We start from the raw sequence: 18487 nt of genomic DNA, 5'->3' as shown, positions 1-18487 counted from the left end.
GAAAATCTCCCGTTTCCGTCATTTACTATCGAATCGACATAACGCCAGATCGTCACAGTGGTCGTTTATCTCTCTGAAACGGTTACATTTATCGTCTGCAAGCCCTTGTCGCGTGATGCGGTATGCAGACACAGTACAAGCAGCACACTAGAACACAGAATAAGAATCTACGTTGATGCAATCGGCCAGTAAGAAGAGCTACATTTCAAGTTTTAGTTATCGATTAATGAATTATTGGGCGGTTTGGTGCCTTGGACCAGACCGAGGACCTTAAGATTTTGCATGAACCGAGGACTGGCAGCCAGGTAACACGAGAAAATGTGGAAAGTGTTAATATGTAGTAAAAATATAAGATAATCTCCTGTTTCCGTTATTTACTATCGAATCGACATAACTCCAGATAGTCACAGTGGTCGTTTTTCTCTCTGAAACGGTTACATTTATCGTCTGCAAGCCCTTGTCGCGTGATGCGGTATGCAGACACAGTACAAGCAGCACACTAGAACACAGAATAAGAATCTACGTTGATGCAATCGGCCAGTAAGAAGAGCTACATTTCAAGTTTTAGTTATCGATTAATGAATTATTGGGCGGTTTGGCGCCTTGGACCAGACCGAGGACCTTAAGATTTTGCATGAACCGAGGACTGGCAGCCACGTAACACGAGAAAATGTGGAAAGTGTTAATATGTAGTAAAAATATAAGATAATCTCCTGTTTCCGTTATTTACTATCGAATCGACATAACTCCAGATAGTCAAAATGGTTGCTTTTCTCTTTGAAACGGTTACATTTATCGTCTGCAAGCCCTTGTCGCGTGATGCGGTATGCAGACACAGTACAAGCAGCACACTAGAACACAGAATAAGAATCTACGTTGATGCAATCGGCCAGGAAGAAGAGCTACATTTCAAGTTTTAGTTATCGATTAATGAATTATTGGGCGGTTTGGTGCCTTGGACCAGACCGAGGACCTTAAGATTTTGCATGAACCGAGGACTGGCAGCCAGGTAACACGAGAAATTGTGTAAAGTGTTAATATGTAGTAAAAACCTAAGAAAATCTCCCGTTTCCGTAATTTACTATCGAATCGACATAACGCCAGATCGTCACAGTGGTCGCTTTTCTCTCTGAAACGGTTACATTTATCGTCTGCATGCCCTTGTCGCGTGATGCGGTATACAGACACAGTACAAGCAGCACACTAGAACACAGAATAAGAATCTACGTTGATGCAATCGGCCAGTAAGAAGAGCTACATTTCAAGTTTTAGTTATCGATTAATGAATTATTGGGCGGTTTGGTGCCTTGGACCAGACCGAGGACCTTAAGATTTTGCATGAACCGAGGACTGGCAGCCAGGTAACACGAGAAATTGTGTAAAGTGTTAATATGTAGTAAAAACCTAAGAAAATCTCCCGTTTCCGTCATTTACTATCGAATCGACATAACGCCAGATCGTCACAGTGGTCGCTTTTCTCTCTGAAACGGTTACATTTATCGTCTGCAAGCCCTTGTCGCGTGATGCGGTATGCAGACACAGTACAAGCAGCACACTAGAACACAGAATAAGAATCTACGTTGATGCAATCGGCCAGTAAGAAGAGCTACATTTCAAGTTTTAGTTATCGATTAATGAATTATTGGGCGGTTTGGTGCCTTGGACCAGACCGAGGACCTTAAGATTTTGCATGAACCGACGACTGGCAGCCAGGTAACACGAGAAATTGTGTAAAGTGTTAATATGTAGTAAAAACCTAAGAAAATCTCCCGTTTCCGTCATTTACTATCGAATCGACATAACGCCAGATCGTCACATTGGTCGCTTTTCTCTCTGAAACGGTTACATTTATCGTCTGCAAGCCCTTGTCGCGTGATGCGGTATGCAGACACAGTACAAGCAGCACACTAGAACACAGAATAAGAATCTACGTTGATGCAATCGGCCAGTAAGAAGAGCTACATTTCAAGTTTTAGTTATCGATTAATGAATTATTGGGCGGTTTGGTACCTTGGACCAGACCGAGGACCTTAAGATTTTGCATGAACCGAGGACTGGCAGCCAGGTAACACGAGAAATTGTGTAAAGTGTTAATATGTAGTAAAAACCTAAGAAAATCTCCCGTTTCCGTCATTTACTATCGAATCGACATAACGCCAGATCGTCACAGTGGTCGCTTTTCTCTCTGAAACGGTTACATTTATCGTCTGCAAGCCCTTGTCGCGTGATGCGGTATGCAGAGTCACTACAAGCGGCATAGTAGAACACAGAATAAGAATCTACGTTGATGCAATCGGCCAGTAAGAAGAGCTACATTTCAAGTTTTAGTTATCGATTAATGAATTATTGGGCGGTTTGGTGCCTTGGACCAGACCGAGGACCTTAAGATTTTGCATGAACCGAGGACCGGCAGCCAGGTAACACGAGAAATTGTGTAAAGTGTTAATATGTAGTAAAAACCTAAGAAAATCTCCCGTGTCCGTCATTTACTATCGAATCGACATAACGCCAGATCGTCACAGTGGTCGCTTTTCTCTCTGAAACGGTTACATTTATCGTCTGCAAGCCCTTGTCGCGTGATGCGGTATGCAGACACAGTACAAGCAGGACACTAGAACACAGAATAAGAATCTACGTTGATGCAATCGGCCAGTAAGAAGAGCTACATTCCAAGATTTAGTTATCGATTAATGAATTATTGGGCGGTTTGGTGCCTTGGACCAGACCGAGGACCTTAAGATTTTGCATGAACCGAGGACTGGCAGCCAGGTAACACGAGAAATTGTGTAAAGTGTTAATATGCAGTAAAAACCTAAGAACATCTCCCGTTTCCGTCATTTACTATCGAATCGACATAACGCCAGATCGTCACAGTGGTCGCTTTTCTCTCTGAAACGGTTACATTTATCGTCTGCAAGCCCTTGTCGCGTGATGCGGTATGCAGAGTCACTACAAGCGGCATAGTAGAACACTGAAGAAGCATCTAAGTTTATGCAATCGCCCAGTAAGAAGAGCTACAATTCAAGTTTTAGTTATCGATTAATGAATTATTTGGCGGTTTGGTGCCTTGGACCAGACCGAGGACCTTAAGATTTTGCATGAACCGAGGACTGGCAGCCAGGTAACACGAGAAATTGTGTAAAGTGTTAATATGTAGTAAAAACCTAAGAAAATCTCCCGTTTCCGTCATTTACTATAGAATCGACATAACGCCAGATCGTCACAGTGGTCGCTTTTCTCTCTGAAACGGTTACATTTATCGTCTGCAAGTCCTTGTCGCGTGATGCGGTATGCAGACACAGTACAAGCAGCACACTAGAACACAGAATAAGAATCTACGTTGATGCAATCGGCCAGTAAGAAGAGCTACATTTCAAGTTTTAGTTATCGATTAATGAATTATTGGGCGGTTTGGTGCCTTGGACGAGACCGAGGAAATTAAGATTTTGCATGAACCGAGGACTGGCAGCCAGGTAACACGAGAAATTGTGTAAAGTGTTAATATGTAGTAAAAACCTAAGAAAATCTCCCGTTTCCGTCATTTACTATCGAATCGACATAACGCCAGATCGTCACAGTGGTCGCTTTTCTCTCTGAAACGGTTACATTTATCGTCTGCAAGCCCTTGTCGCGTGATGCGGTATACAGACACAGTACAAGCAGCACACTAGAACACAGAATAAGAACCTACGTTGATGCAATCGGCCAGTAAGAAGAGCTACATTTCAAGTTTTAGTTATCGATTAATGAATTATTGGGCGGTTTGGTGCCTTGGACCAGACCGAGGACCTTAAGATTTTGCATGAACCGAGGACTGGCAGCCAGGTAACACGAGAAATTGTGTAAAGTGTTAATATGTAGTAAAAACCTAAGAAAATCTTCCCGTTTCCGTCATTTACTATCGAATCGACATAACGCCAGATCGTCACAGTGGTCGCTTTTCTCTCTGAAACGGTTACATTTATCGTCTGCAAGCCCTTGTCGCGTGATGCGGTATGCAGACACAGTACAATCAGCACACTAGAACACAGAATAAGAATCTACGTTGATGCAATCGGCCAGTAAGAACAGCTACATTTCAAGTTTTAGTTATCGATTAATGAATTATTGGGCGGTTTGGTGCCTTGGACCAGACCGAGGACCTTAAGATTTTGCATGAACCAAGGACTGGCAGCCACGTAACACGAGAAAATGTGGAAAGTGTTAATATGTAGTAAAAATATAAGATAATCTCCTGTTTCCGTTATTTACTATCGAATCGACATAACTCCAGATAGTCAAAATGGTTGCTTTTCTCTCTGAAACGGTTACATTTATCGTCTGCAAGCCCTTGTCGCGTGATGCGGTATGCAGCCACAGTACAAGCAGCACACTAGAACACAGAATAAGAATCTACGTTGATGCAATCGGCCAGTAAGAAGAGCTACATTTCAAGTTTTAGTTATCGATTAATGAATTATTGGGCGGTTTGGTGCCTTGGACCAGACCGAGGACCTTAAGATTTTGCATGAACCGAGGACTGGCAGCCAGGTAACACGAGAAATTGTGTAAAGTGTTAATATGTAGTAAAAACCTAAGAAAATCTCCCGTTTCCGTCATTTACTATCGATTCGACATAACGCCAGATCGTCACAGTGGTCGCTTTTCTCTCTGAAACGGTTACATTTATCGTCTGCAAGCCCTTGTCGCGTGATGCGGTATGCAGACACAGTACAAGCAGCACACTAGAACACAGAATAAGAATCTACGTTGATGCAATCGGCCAAAAAGAAGAGCTACACTTCAAATTTTAGTTATCGAAAATTGAATTATTGGCCGGTTTAATGCCTTTGACATGACCGAGGACCTTAAGATTTTGCATGAACCGAGGACTGGCAGCCAGGTAACACGAGAAATTGTGTAAAGTGTTAATATGTAGTAAAAACCTAAGAAAATCTCCCGTTTCCGTCATTTACTATCGAATCGACATAACGCCAGATCGTCACAGTGGTCGCTTTTCTCTCTGAAACGGTTACATTTATCGTCTGCAAGCCCTTGTCGCGTAATGCGGTATGCAGAGTCACTACAAGCGGCATAGTAGAACACTGAAGAAGCATCTAAGTTTATGCAATCGCCCAGTAAGAAGAGCTACAATTCAAGTTTTAGTTATCGATTAATGAAGTATTTGGCGGTTTGGTGCCTTGGACCAGACCGAGGACCTTAAGATTTTGCATGAACCGAGGACTGGCAGCCAGGTAACACGAGAAATTGTGTAAAGTGTTAATATGTAGTAAAAACCTAAGAAAATCTCCCGTTTCCGTCATTTACTATAGAATCGACATAACGCCAGATCGTCACAGTGGTCGCTTTTCTCTCTGAAACGGTTACATTTATCGTCTGCAAGCCCTTGTCGCGTGATGCGGTATGCAGAGTCACTACAAGCGGCTTAGTAGAACACTGAAGAAGCATCTAAGTTTATGCAATCGCCCAGTAAGAAGAGCTACATTTCAAGTTTTAGTTATCGATTAATGAATTATTGGGCGATTTGGTGCCTTGGACCAGACCGAGGACCTTAAGATTATGCATGAACCGAGGACTGGCAGCCAGGTAACACGAGAAATTGTGTAAAGTGTTAATATGTAGTAAAAACCTGAGAAAATCTCCCGTTTCCGTCATTTACTATCGAATCGACATAACGCCAGATCGTCACAGTGGTCGCTTTTCTCTCTGAAACGGTTACATTTATCGTCTGCAAGCCCTTGTCGCGTGATGCGGTATGCAGAGTCACTACGAGCGGCATAGTATAACACTGAAGAAGCATCTAAGTTTATGCAATCGCCCAGTAAGAAGAGCTACAATTCAAGTTTTAGTTATCGATTAATGAATTATTTGGCGGTTTGGTGCCTTGGACCAGACCGAGGACCTTAAGATTTTGCATGAACCGAGGACTGGCAGCCAGGTAACACGAGAAATTGTGTAAAGTGTTAATATGTAGTAAAAACCTAAGAAAATCTCCCGTTTCCGTCATTTACTATACATTCGACATAACGCCAGATCGTCACAGTGGTCGCTTTTCTCTCTGAAACGGTTACATTTATCGTCTGCAAGCCCTTGTCGCGTGATGCGGTATGCAGACACAGTACAAGCAGCACACTAGAACACAGAATAAGAATCTACGTTGATGCAATCGGCCAGTAAGAAGAGCTACATTTCAAGTTTTAGTTATCGATTAATGAATTATTGGGCGGTTTGGTGCCTTGGGCCAGACCGAGGAAATTAAGATTTTGCATGAACCGAGGACTGGCAGCCAGGTAACACGAGAAATTGTGTAAAGTGTTAATATGTAGTAAAAACCTAAGAAAATCTCCCGTTTCCGTCATTTACTATCGAATCGACATAACGCCAGATCGTCACAGTGGTCGCTTTTCTCTCTGAAACGGTTACATTTATCGTCTGCAAGCCCTTGTCGCGTGATGCGGTATACAGACACAGTACAAGCAGCACACTAGAACACAGAATAAGAATCTACGTTGATGCAATCGGCCAGTAAGAAGAGCTACATTTCAAGTTTTAGTTATCGATTAATGAATTATTGGGCGGTTTGGTGCCTTGGACCAGACCGAGGACCTTAAGATTTTGCATGAACCGAGGACTGGCAGCCAGGTAACACGAGAAATTGTGTAAAGTGTTAATATGTAGTAAAAACCTAAGAAAATCTCCCGTTCCCGTCATTTACTATCGAATCGACATAACGCCTGATCGTCACAGTGGTCGCTTTTCTCTCTGAAACGGTTACATTTATCGTCTGCAAGCCCTTGTCGCGTGATGCGGTATGCAGAGTCACTACAAGCGGCATAGTAGAACACTGAAGAAGCATCTAAGTTTATGCAATCGCCCAGTAAGAAGAGCTACAATTCAAGTTTTAGTTATCGATTAATGAATTATTTGGCGGTTTGGTGCCTTGGACCAGACCGAGGACCTTAAGATTTTGCATGAACCGAGGACTGGCAGCCAGGTAACACGAGAAATTGTGCAAAGTGTTAATATGTAGTAAAAACCTAAGAAAATCTCCCGTTTCCGTCATTTACTATCGAATCGACATAACGCCAGATCGTCACAGTGGTCGCTTTTCTCTCTGAAACGGTTACATTTATCGTCTGCAAGCCCTTGTCGCGTGATGCGGTATGCAGACACAGTACAAGCAGCACACTAGAACACAGAATAAGAATCTACGTTGATGCAATCGGCCAGTAAGAAGAGCTACATTTCAAGTTTTAGTTATCGATTAATGAATTATTGGGCGGTTTGGTGCCTTGGACCAGACCGAGGAAATTAAGATTTTGCATGAACCGAGGACTGGCAGCCAGGTAACACGAGAAATTGTGTAAAGTGTTAATATGTAGTAAAAACCTAAGAAAATCTCCCGTTTCCGTCATTTACTATCGATTCGACATAACGCCAGATCGTCACAGTGGTCGCTGTTATCTCTGAAACGGTTACATTTATCGTCTGCAAGCCCTTGTCGCGTGATGCGGTATACAGACACAGTACAAGCAGCACACTAGAACACAGAATAAGAATCTACGTTGATGCAATCGGCCAGTAAGAAGAGCTACATTTCAAGTTTTAGTTATCGATTAATGAATTATTGGGCGGTTTGGTGCCTTGGACCAGACCGAGGACCTTAAGATTTTGCATGAACCGAGGACTGGCAGCCAGGTAACACGAGAAATTGTGTAAAGTGTTAATATGTAGTAAAAACCTAAGAAAATCTCCCGTTTCCGTCATTTACTATCGAATCGACATAACGCCAGATCGTCACAGTGGTCGCTTTTCTCTCTGAAGCGGTTACATTTATCGTCTGCAAGCCCTTGTCGCGTGATGCGGTATGCAGAGTCACTACAAGCGGCATAGTAGAACACTGAAGAAGCATCTAAGTTTATGCAATCGCCCAGTAAGAAGAGCTACAATTCAAGTTTTAGTTATCGATTAATGAATTATTTGGCGGTTTGGTGCCTTGGACCAGACCGAGGACCTTAAGATTTTGCATGAACCGAGGACTGGCAGCCAGGTAACACGAGAAATTGTGCAAAGTGTTAATATGTAGTAAAAACCTAAGAAAATCTCCCGTTTCCGTCATTTACTATCGAATCGACATAACGCCAGATCGTCACAGTGGTCGCTTTTCTCTCTGAAACGGTTACATTTATCGTCTGCAAGCCCTTGTCGCGTGATGCGGTATGCAGACACAGTACAAGCAGCACACTAGAACACAGAATAAGAATCTACGTTGATGCAATCGGCCAGTAAGAAGAGCTACATTTCAAGTTTTAGTTATCGATTAATGAATTATTGGGCGGTTTGGTGCCTTGGACCAGACCGAGGAAATTAAGATTTTGCATGAACCGAGGACTGGCAGCCAGGTAACACGAGAAATTGTGTAAAGTGTTAATATGTAGTAAAAACCTAAGAAAATCTCCCGTTTCCGTCATTTACTATCGAATCGACATAACGCCAGATCGTCACAGTGGTCGCTTTTATCTCTGAAACGGTTACATTTATCGTCTGCAAGCCCTTGTCGCGTGATGCGGTATACAGACACAGTACAAGCAGCACACTAGAACACAGAATAAGAATCTACGTTGATGCAATCGGCCAGTAAGAAGAGCTACATTTCAAGTTTTAGTTATCGATTAATGAATTATTGGGCGGTTTGGTGCCTTGGACCAGACCGAGGACCTTAAGATTTTGCATGAACCGAGGACTGGCAGCCAGGTAACACGAGAAAAAGTGTAAAGTGTTAATATGTAGTAAAAACCTAAGAAAATCTCCCGTTTCCGTTATTTACTATCGAATCGACTTAACTCCAGATAGTCAAAATGGTTGCTTTTCTCTCTGAAACGGTTACATTTATCGTCTGCAAGCCCTTGTCGCGTGATGCGGTATGCAGACACAGGACAAGCAGCACACTAGAACACAGAATAAGAATCTACGTTGATGCAATCGGCCAGTAAGAAGAGCTACATTTCAAGTTTTAGTTATCGATTAATGAATTATTGGGCGGTTTGGTGCCTTGGACCAGACCGAGGACCTTAAGATTTTGCATGAACCAAGGACTGGCAGCCAGGTAACACGAGAAATTGTGTAAAGTGTTAATATGTAGTAAAAACCTGAGAAAATCTCCCGTTTCCGTCATTTACTATCGAATCGACATAACGCCAGATCGTCACAGTGGTCGCTTTTCTCTCTGAAACGGTTACATTTATCGTCTGCAAGCCCTTGTCGCGTGATGCGGTATGCAGACACAGTACAAGCAGCACACTAGAACACAGAATAAGAATCTACGTTGATGCAATCGGCCAGTAAGAAGAGCTACATTCCAAGTTTTAGTTATCGATTAATGAATTATTGGGCGGTTTGGTGCCTTGGACCAGACCGAGGACCTTAAGATTTTGCATGAACCGAGGACTGGCAGCCAGGTAACACGAGAAATTGTGTAAAGTGTTAATATGTAGTAAAAACCTAAGAAAATCTCCCGTTTCCGTCATTTACTATCGAATCGACATAACGCCAGATCGTCACAGTGGTCGCTTTTCTCTCTGAAACGGTTACATTTATCGTCTGCAAGCCCTTGTCGCGTGATGCGGTATGCAGAGTCACTACAAGCGGCATAGTAGAACACTGAAGAAGCATCTAAGTTTATGCAATCGCCCAGTAAGAAGAGCTACAATTCAAGTTTTAGTTATCGATTAATGAATTATTTGGCGGTTTGGTGCCTTGGACCAGACCGAGGACCTTAAGATTTTGCATGAACCGAGGACTGGCAGCCAGGTAACACGAGAAATTGTGTAAAGTGTTAATATGTAGTAAAAACCTAAGAAAATCTCCCGTTTCCGTCATTTACTATAGATTCGACATAACGCCAGATCGTCACAGTGGTCGCTTTTCTCTCTGAAACGGTTACATTTATCGTCTGCAAGCCCTTGTCGCGTGATGCGGTATGCAGACACAGTACAAGCAGCACACTAGAACACAGAATAAGAATCTACGTTGATGCAATCGGCCAGTAAGAAGAGCTACATTTCAAGTTTTAGTTATCGATTAATGAATTATTGGGCGGTTTGGTGCCTTGGGCCAGACCGAGGAAATTAAGATTTTGCATGAACCGAGGACTGGCAGCCAGGTAACACGAGAAATTGTGTAAAGTGTTAATATGTAGTAAAAACCTAAGAAAATCTCCCGTTTCCGTCATTTACTATCGAATCGACATAACGCCAGATCGTCACAGTGGTCGCTTTTCTCTCTGAAACGGTTACATTTATCGTCTGCAAGCCCTTGTCGCGTGATGCGGTATACAGACACAGTACAAGCAGCACACTAGAACACAGAATAAGAATCTACGTTGATGCAATCGGCCAGTAAGAAGAGCTACATTTCAAGTTTTAGTTATCGATTAATGAATTATTGGGCGGTTTGGTGCCTTGGACCAGACCGAGGACCTTAAGATTTTGCATGAACCGAGGACTGGCAGCCAGGTAACACGAGAAATTGTGTAAAGTGTTAATATGTAGTAAAAACCTAAGAAAATCTCCCGTTTCCGTCATTTACTATCGAATCGACATAACGCCAGATCGTCACAGTGGTCGCTTTTCTCTCTGAAACGGTTACATTTATCGTCTGCAAGCCCTTGTCGCGTGATGCGGTATGCAGACACAGTAAAAGCAGCACACTAGAACACAGAATAAGAATCTACGTTGATGCAATCGGCCAGTAAGAAGAGCTACATTTCAAGTTTTAGTTATCGATTAATGAATTATTGGGCGGTTTGGTGCCTTGGACCAGACCGAGGAAATTAAGATTTTGCATGAACCGAGGACTGGCAGCCAGGTAACACGAGAAATTGTTTAAAGTGTTAATATGTAGTAAAAACCTAAGAAAATCTCCCGTTTCCGTCATTTACTATCGAATCGACATAACGCCAGATCGTCACAGTGGTCGCTTTTATCTCTGAAACGGTTACATTTATCGTCTGCAAGCACTTGTCGCGTGATGCGGTATACAGACACAGTACAAGCAGCACACTAGAACACAGAATAAGAATCTACGTTGATGCAATCGGCCAGTAAGAAGAGCTACATTTCAAGTTTTAGTTATCGATTAATGAATTATTGGGCGGTTTGGTGCCTTGGACCAGACCGAGGACCTTAAGATTTTGCATGAACCGAGGACTGGCAGCCAGGTAACACGAGAAATTGTGTAAAGTGTTAATATGTAGTAAAAACCTAAGAAAATCTCCGGTTTCCGTCATTTACTATCGAATCGACATAACGCCAGATCGTCACAGTGGTCGCTTTTCTCTCTGAAACGGTTACATTTATCGTCTGCAAGCCCTTGTCGCGTGATGCGGTATGCAGAGTCACTACAAGCGGCATAGTAGAACACTGAAGAAGCATCTAAGTTTATGCAATCGCCCAGTAAGAAGAGCTACATTTCAAGTTTTAGTTATCGATTAATGAATTATTGGGCGGTTTGGTGCCTTGGACCAGACCGAGGACCTTAAGATTTTGCATGAACCGAGGACTGGCAGCCAGGTAACACGAGAAATTGTGTAAAGTGTTAATATGTAGCAAAAACCTAAGAAAATCTCCCGTTTCCGTCATTTACTATCGAATCGACATTACGCCAGATCGTCACAGTGGTCGCTTTTCTCTCTGAAACGGTTACATTTATCGTCTGCAAGCCCTTGTCGCGTGATGCGGTATGCAGAGTCACTACAAGCGGCATAGTAGAACACTGAAGAAGCATCTAAGTTTATGCAATCGCCCAGTAAGAAGAGCTACATTTCAAGTTTTAGTTATCGATTAATGAATTATTGGGCGGTTTGGTGCCTTGGACCAGACCGAGGACCTTAAGATTTTGCATGAACCGAGGACTGGCAGCCAGGTAACACGAGAAATTGTGTAAAGTGTTAATATGTAGTAAAAACCTAAGAAAATCTCCCGTTTCCGTCATTTACTATCGAATCGACATAACGCCAGATCGTCACAGTGGTCGCTTTTATCTCTGAAACGGTTACATTTATCGTCTGCAAGCCCTTGTCGCGTGATGCGGTATGCAGACACAGTACAAGCAGCACACTAGAACACTGATTAAGAATCTACGTTGATGCAATCGGCCAGTAAGAAGAGCTACATTTCAAGTTTTAGTTATCGATTAATGAATTATTGGGCGGTTTGGTGCCTTGGACCAGACCGAGGACCTTAAGATTTTGCATGAACCAAGGACTGGCAGCCACGTAACACGAGAAAATGTTGAAAGTGTTAATATGTAGTAAAAATATAAGATAATCTCCTGTTTCCGTATTTACTATGGAATCGACTTAACTCCAGATAGTCAAAATGGTTGCTTTTCTCTCTGAAACGGTTACATTTATCGTCTGCAAGCCCTTGTCGCGTGATGCGGTATGCAGACACAGGACAAGCAGCACACTAAAACACAGAATAAGAATCTACGTTGATGCAATCGGCCAGTAAGAAGAGCTACATTTCAAGTTTTAGTTATCGATTAATGAATTATTGGGCGGTTTGGTGCCTTGGACCAGACCGAGGACCTTAAGATTTTGCATGAACCGAGGACTGGCAGCCAGGTAACACGAGAAATTGTGTAAAGTGTTAATATGTAGTAAAAACCTAAGAAAATCTCCCGTTTCCGTCATTTACTATCGAATCGACATAACGCCAGATCGTCACAGTGGTCGCTTTTCTCTCTGAAATGGTTACATTTATCGTCTGCAAGCCCTTGTCGCGTGATGCGGTATGCAGAGTCACTACAAGGGGCATAGTAGAACACTGAAGAAGCATCTAAGTTTATGCAATCGCCCAGTAAGAAGAGCTACAATTCAAGTTTTAGTTATCGATTAATGAATTATTTGGCGGTTTGGTGCCTTGGACCAGACCGAGGACCTTAAGATTTTGCATGAACCGAGGACTGGCAGCCACGTAACACGAGAAAATATGGAAAGTGTTAATATGTAGTAAAAATATAAGATAATCTCATGTTTCCGTTATTTACTATCGAATCGACATAACTCCAGATAGTCAAAATGGTTGCTTTTCTCTTTGAAACGGTTACATTTATCGTCTGCAAGCCCTTGTCGCGTGATGCGGTATGCAGACACAGTACAAGCAGCACACTAGAACACAGAATAAGAATCTACGTTGATGCAATCGGAAAGGAAGAAGAGCTACATTTCAAGTTTTAGTTATCGATTAATGAATTATTGGGCGGTTTGGTGCCTTGGACCAGACCGAGGACCTTAAGATTTTGCATGAACCGAGGACTGGCAGCCAGGTAACACGAGAAATTGTGTAAAGTGTTAATATGTAGTAAAAACCTAAGAAAATCTCCCGTTTCCGTCATTTACTATCGAATCGACATAACGCCAGATCGTCACAGTGGTCGCTTTTCTCTCTGAAACGGTTACATTTATCGTCATCAAGCCCTTGTCGCGTGATGCGGTATGCAGACACAGTACAAGCAGCACACTAGAACACAGAATAAGAATCTACGTTGATGCAATCGGCCAGTAAGAAGAGCTACATTTCAAGTTTTAGTTATCGATTAATGAATTATTGGGCGGTTTGGTGCCTTGGACCAGACCGAGGAAATTAAGATTTTGCATGAACCGAGGACTGGCAGCCAGGTAACACGAGAAATTGTGTAAAGTGTTAATATGTAGTAAAAACCTAAGAAAATCTCCCGTTTCCGTCATTAACTATCGAATCGACATAACGCCAGATCGTCACAGTGGTCGCTTTTATCTCTGAAACGGTTACATTTATCGTCTGCAAGCCCTTGTCGCGTGATGCGGTATACAGACACAGTACAAGCAGCACACTAGAACACAGAATAAGAATCTACGTTGATGCAATCGGCCAGTAAGAAGAGCTACATTTCAAGTTTTAGTTATCGATTAATGAATTATTGGGCGGTTTGGTGCCTTGGACCAGACCGAGGACCTTAAGATTTTGCATGAACCGAGGACTGGCAGCCAGGTAACACGAGAAATTGTGTAAAGTGTTAATATGTAGTAAAAACCTAAGAAAATCTCCCGTTTCCGTTATTTACTATCGAATCGACTTAACTCCAGATAGTCAAAATGGTTGCTTTTCTCTCTGAAACGGTTACATTTATCGTCTGCAAGCCCTTGTCGCGTGATGCGGTATGCAGACACAGGACAAGCAGCACACTAGAACACAGAATAAGAATCTACGTTGATGCAATCGGCCAGTAAGAAGAGCTACATTTCAAGTTTTAGTTATCGATTAATGAATTATTGGGCGGTTTGGTGCCTTGGACCAGACCGAGGACCTTAAGATTTTGCATGAACCAAGGACTGGCAGCCAGGTAACACGAGAAATTGTGTAAAGTGTTAATATGTAGTAAAAACCTGAGAAAATCTCCCGTTTCCGTCATTTACTATCGAATCGACATAACGCCAGATCGTCACAGTGGTCGCTTTTCTCTCTGAAACGGTTACATTTATCGTCTGCAAGCCCTTGTCGCGTGATGCGGTATGCAGACACAGTACAAGCAGCACACTAGAACACAGAATAAGAATCTACGTTGATGCAATCGGCCAGTAAGAAGAGCTACATTCCAAGTTTTAGTTATCGATTAATGAATTATTGGGCGGTTTGGTGCCTTGGGCCAGACCGAGGAAATTAAGATTTTGCATGAACCGAGGACTGGCAGCCAGGTAACACGAGAAATTGTGTAAAGTGTTAATATGTAGTAAAAACCTAAGAAAATCTCCCGTTTCCGTCATTTACTATCGAATCGACATAACGCCAGATCGTCACAGTGGTCGCTTTTCTCTCTGAAACGGTTACATTTATCGTCTGCAAGCCCTTGTCGCGTGATGCGGTATGCAGAGTCACTACAAGCGGCATAGTAGAACACTGAAGAAGCATCTAAGTTTATGCAATCGCCCAGTAAGAAGAGCTACAATTCAAGTTTTAGTTATCGATTAATGAATTATTTGGCGGTTTGGTGCCTTGGACCAGTCCGAGGACCCTAAGATTTTGCATGAACTGAGGACTGGCAGCCAGGTAACACGAGAAATTGTGCAAAGTGTTAATATGTAGTAAAAACCTAAGAAAATCTCCCGTTTCCGTCATTTACTATCGAATCGACATAACGCCAGATCGTCACAGTGGTCGCTTTTCTCTCTGAAACGGTTACATTTATCGTCTGCAAGCCCTTGTCGCGTGATGCGTTATGCAGACACAGTACAAGCAGCACACTAGAACACAGAATAAGAATCTACGTTTATGCAATCGGCCAGTAAGAAGAGCTACATTTCAAGTTTTAGTTATCGATTAATGAATTATTGGGCGGTTTGGTGCCTTGGACCAGACCGAGGAAATTAAGATTTTGCATGAACCGAGGACTGGCAGCCAGGTAACACGAGAAATTGTGTAAAGTGTTAATATGTAGTAAAAACCTAAGAAAATCTCCCGTTTCCGTCATTTACTATCGAATCGACATAACGCCAGATCGTCACAGTGGTCGCTTTTATCTCTGAAACGGTTACATTTATCGTCTGCAAGCACTTGTCGCGTGATGCGGTATACAGACACAGTACAAGCAGCACACTAGAACACAGAATAAGAATCTACGTTGATGCAATCGGCCAGTAAGAAGAGCTACATTTGAAGTTTTAGTTATCGATTAATGAATTATTGGGCGGTTTGGTGCCTTGGACCAGACCGAGGACCTTAAGATTTTGCATGAACCGAGGACTGGCAGCCAGGTAACACGAGAAATTGTGTAAAGTGTTAATATGTAGTAAAAACCTAAGAAAATCTCCCGTTTCCGTCATTTACTATCGAATCGACATAACGCCAGATCGTCACAGTGGTCGCTTTTCTCTCTGAAACGGTTACATTTATCGTCTGCAAGCCCTTGTCGCGTGATGCGGTATGCAGAGTCACTACAAGCGGCATAGTAGAACACTGAAGAAGCATCTAAGTTTATGCAATCGCCCAGTAAGAAGAGCTACATTTCAAGTTTTAGTTATCGATTAATGAATTATTGGGCGGTTTGGTGCCTTGGACCAGACCGAGGACCTTAAGATTTTGCATGAACCGAGGACTGGCAGCCAGGTAACACGAGAAATTGTGTAAAGTGTTAATATGTAGCAAAAACCTAAGAAAATCTCCCGTTTCCGTCATTTACTATCGAATCGACATAACGCCAGATCGTCACAGTGGTCGCTTTTCTCTCTGAAACGGTTACATTTATCGTCTGCAAGCCCTTGTCGCGTGATGCGGTATGCAGACACAGTACAAGCAGCACACTAGAACACAGAATAAGAATCTACGTTGATGCAATCGGCCAGTAAGAAGAGCTACATTTCAAGTTTTAGTTATCGATTAATGAATTATTGGGCGGTTTGGTGCCTTGGACCAGACCGAGGACCTTAAGATTTTGCATGAACCGAGGACTGGCAGCCAGGTAACACGAGAAATTGTGTAAAGTGTTAATATGTAGTAAAAACCTAAGAAAATCTCCCGTTTCCGTCATTTACTATCGAATCGACATAACGCCAGATCGTCACAGTGGTCGCTTTTCTCTCTGAAACGGTTACATTTATCGTCTGCAAGCCCTTGTCGCGTGATGCGGTATGCAGACACAGTACAAGCAGCACACTAGAACACTGATTAAGAATCTACATTGATGCAATCGGCCAGTAAGAAGAGCTACATTTCAAGTTTTAGTTATCGATTAATGAATTATTAGGCGGTTTGGTGCCTTGGACCAGACCGAGGACCTTAAGATTTTGCATGAACCAAGGACTGGCAGCCACGTAACACGAGAAAATGTTGAAAGTGTTAATATGTAGTAAAAATATAAGATAAACTCCTGTTTCCGTTATTTACTATCGAATCGACTTAACTCCAGATAGTCAAAATGGTTGCTTTTCTCTCTGAAACGGTTACATTTATCGTCTGCAAGCCCTTGTCGCGTGATGCGGTATGCAGACACAGGACAAGCAGCACACTAGAACACAGAATAAGAATCTACGTTGATGCAATCGGCCAGTAAGAAGAGCTACATTTCAAGTTTTAGTTATCGATTAATGAATTATTGGGCGGTTTGGTGCCTTGGACCAGACCGAGGACCTTAAGATTTTGCTTGAACCGAGGACTGGCAGCCAGGTAACACGAGAAATTGTGTAAAGTGTTAATATGTAGTAAAAACCTAAGAAAATCTCCCGTTTCCGTCATTTACTATCGAATCGACATAACGCCAGATCGTCACAGTGGTCGCTTTTCTCTCTGAAACGGTTACATTTATCGTCTGCAAGCCCTTGTCGCGTGATGCGGTATGCAGAGTCACTACAAGGGGCATAGTAGAACACTGAAGAAGCATCTAAGTTTATGCAATCGCCCAGTAAGAAGAGCTACAATTCAAGTTTTAGTTATCGATTAATGAATTATTTGGCGGTTTGGTGCCTTGGACCAGACCGAGGACCTTAAGATTTTGCATGAACCGAGGACTGGCAGCCACGTAACACGAGAAAATATGGAAAGTGTTAATATGTAGTAAAAATATAAGATAATCCCATGTTTCCGTTATTTACTATCGAATCGACATAACTCCAGATAGTCAAAATGGTTGCTTTTCTCTTTGAAACGGTTACATTTATCGTCTGCAAGCCCTTGTCGCGTGATGCGGTATGCAGACACAGTACAAGCAGCACACTAGAACACAGAATAAGAATCTACGTTGATGCAATCGGAAAGGAAGAAGAGCTACATTTCAAGTTTTAGTTATCGATTAATGAATTATTGGGCGGTTTGGTGCCTTGGACCAGACCGAGGACCTTAAGATTTTGCATGAACCGAGGACTGGCAGCCAGGTAACACGAGAAATTGTGTAAAGTGTTAATATGTAGTAAAAACCTAAGAAAATCTCCCGTTTCCGTCATTTACTATCGAATCGACATAACGCCAGATCGTCACAGTGGTCGCTTTTCTCTCTGAAACGGTTACATTTATCGTCTGCAAGCCCTTGTCGCGTGATGCGGTATGCAGACACAGTACAAGCAGCACACTAGAACACAGAATAAGAATCTACGTTGATGCAATCGGCCAGTAAGAAGAGCTACATTTCAAGTCTTAGTTATCGATTAATGAATTATTGGGCGGTTTGGTGCCTTGGACCAGACCGAGGACCTTAAGATTTTGCATGAACCGAGGACTGGCAGCCAGGTAACACGAGAAATTGTGTAAAGTGTTAATATGTAGTAAAAACCTGAGAAAATCTCCCGTTTCCGTCATTTACTATCGAATCGACATGACGCCAGATCGTCACAGTGGTCGCTTTTCTCTCTGAAACGGTTACATTTATCGTCTGCAAGCCCTTGTCGCGTGATGCGGTATGCAGACACAGTACAAGCAGCACACTAGAACACAGAATAAGAATCTACGTTGATGCAATC

Source organism: Schistocerca cancellata, unplaced genomic scaffold (assembly GCF_023864275.1).
Source record: "Schistocerca cancellata isolate TAMUIC-IGC-003103 unplaced genomic scaffold, iqSchCanc2.1 HiC_scaffold_1151, whole genome shotgun sequence".
Classification (NCBI taxonomy): Eukaryota; Metazoa; Arthropoda; class Insecta; order Orthoptera; family Acrididae; genus Schistocerca; species Schistocerca cancellata.
This window is presented reverse-complemented; position numbering follows the sequence as displayed.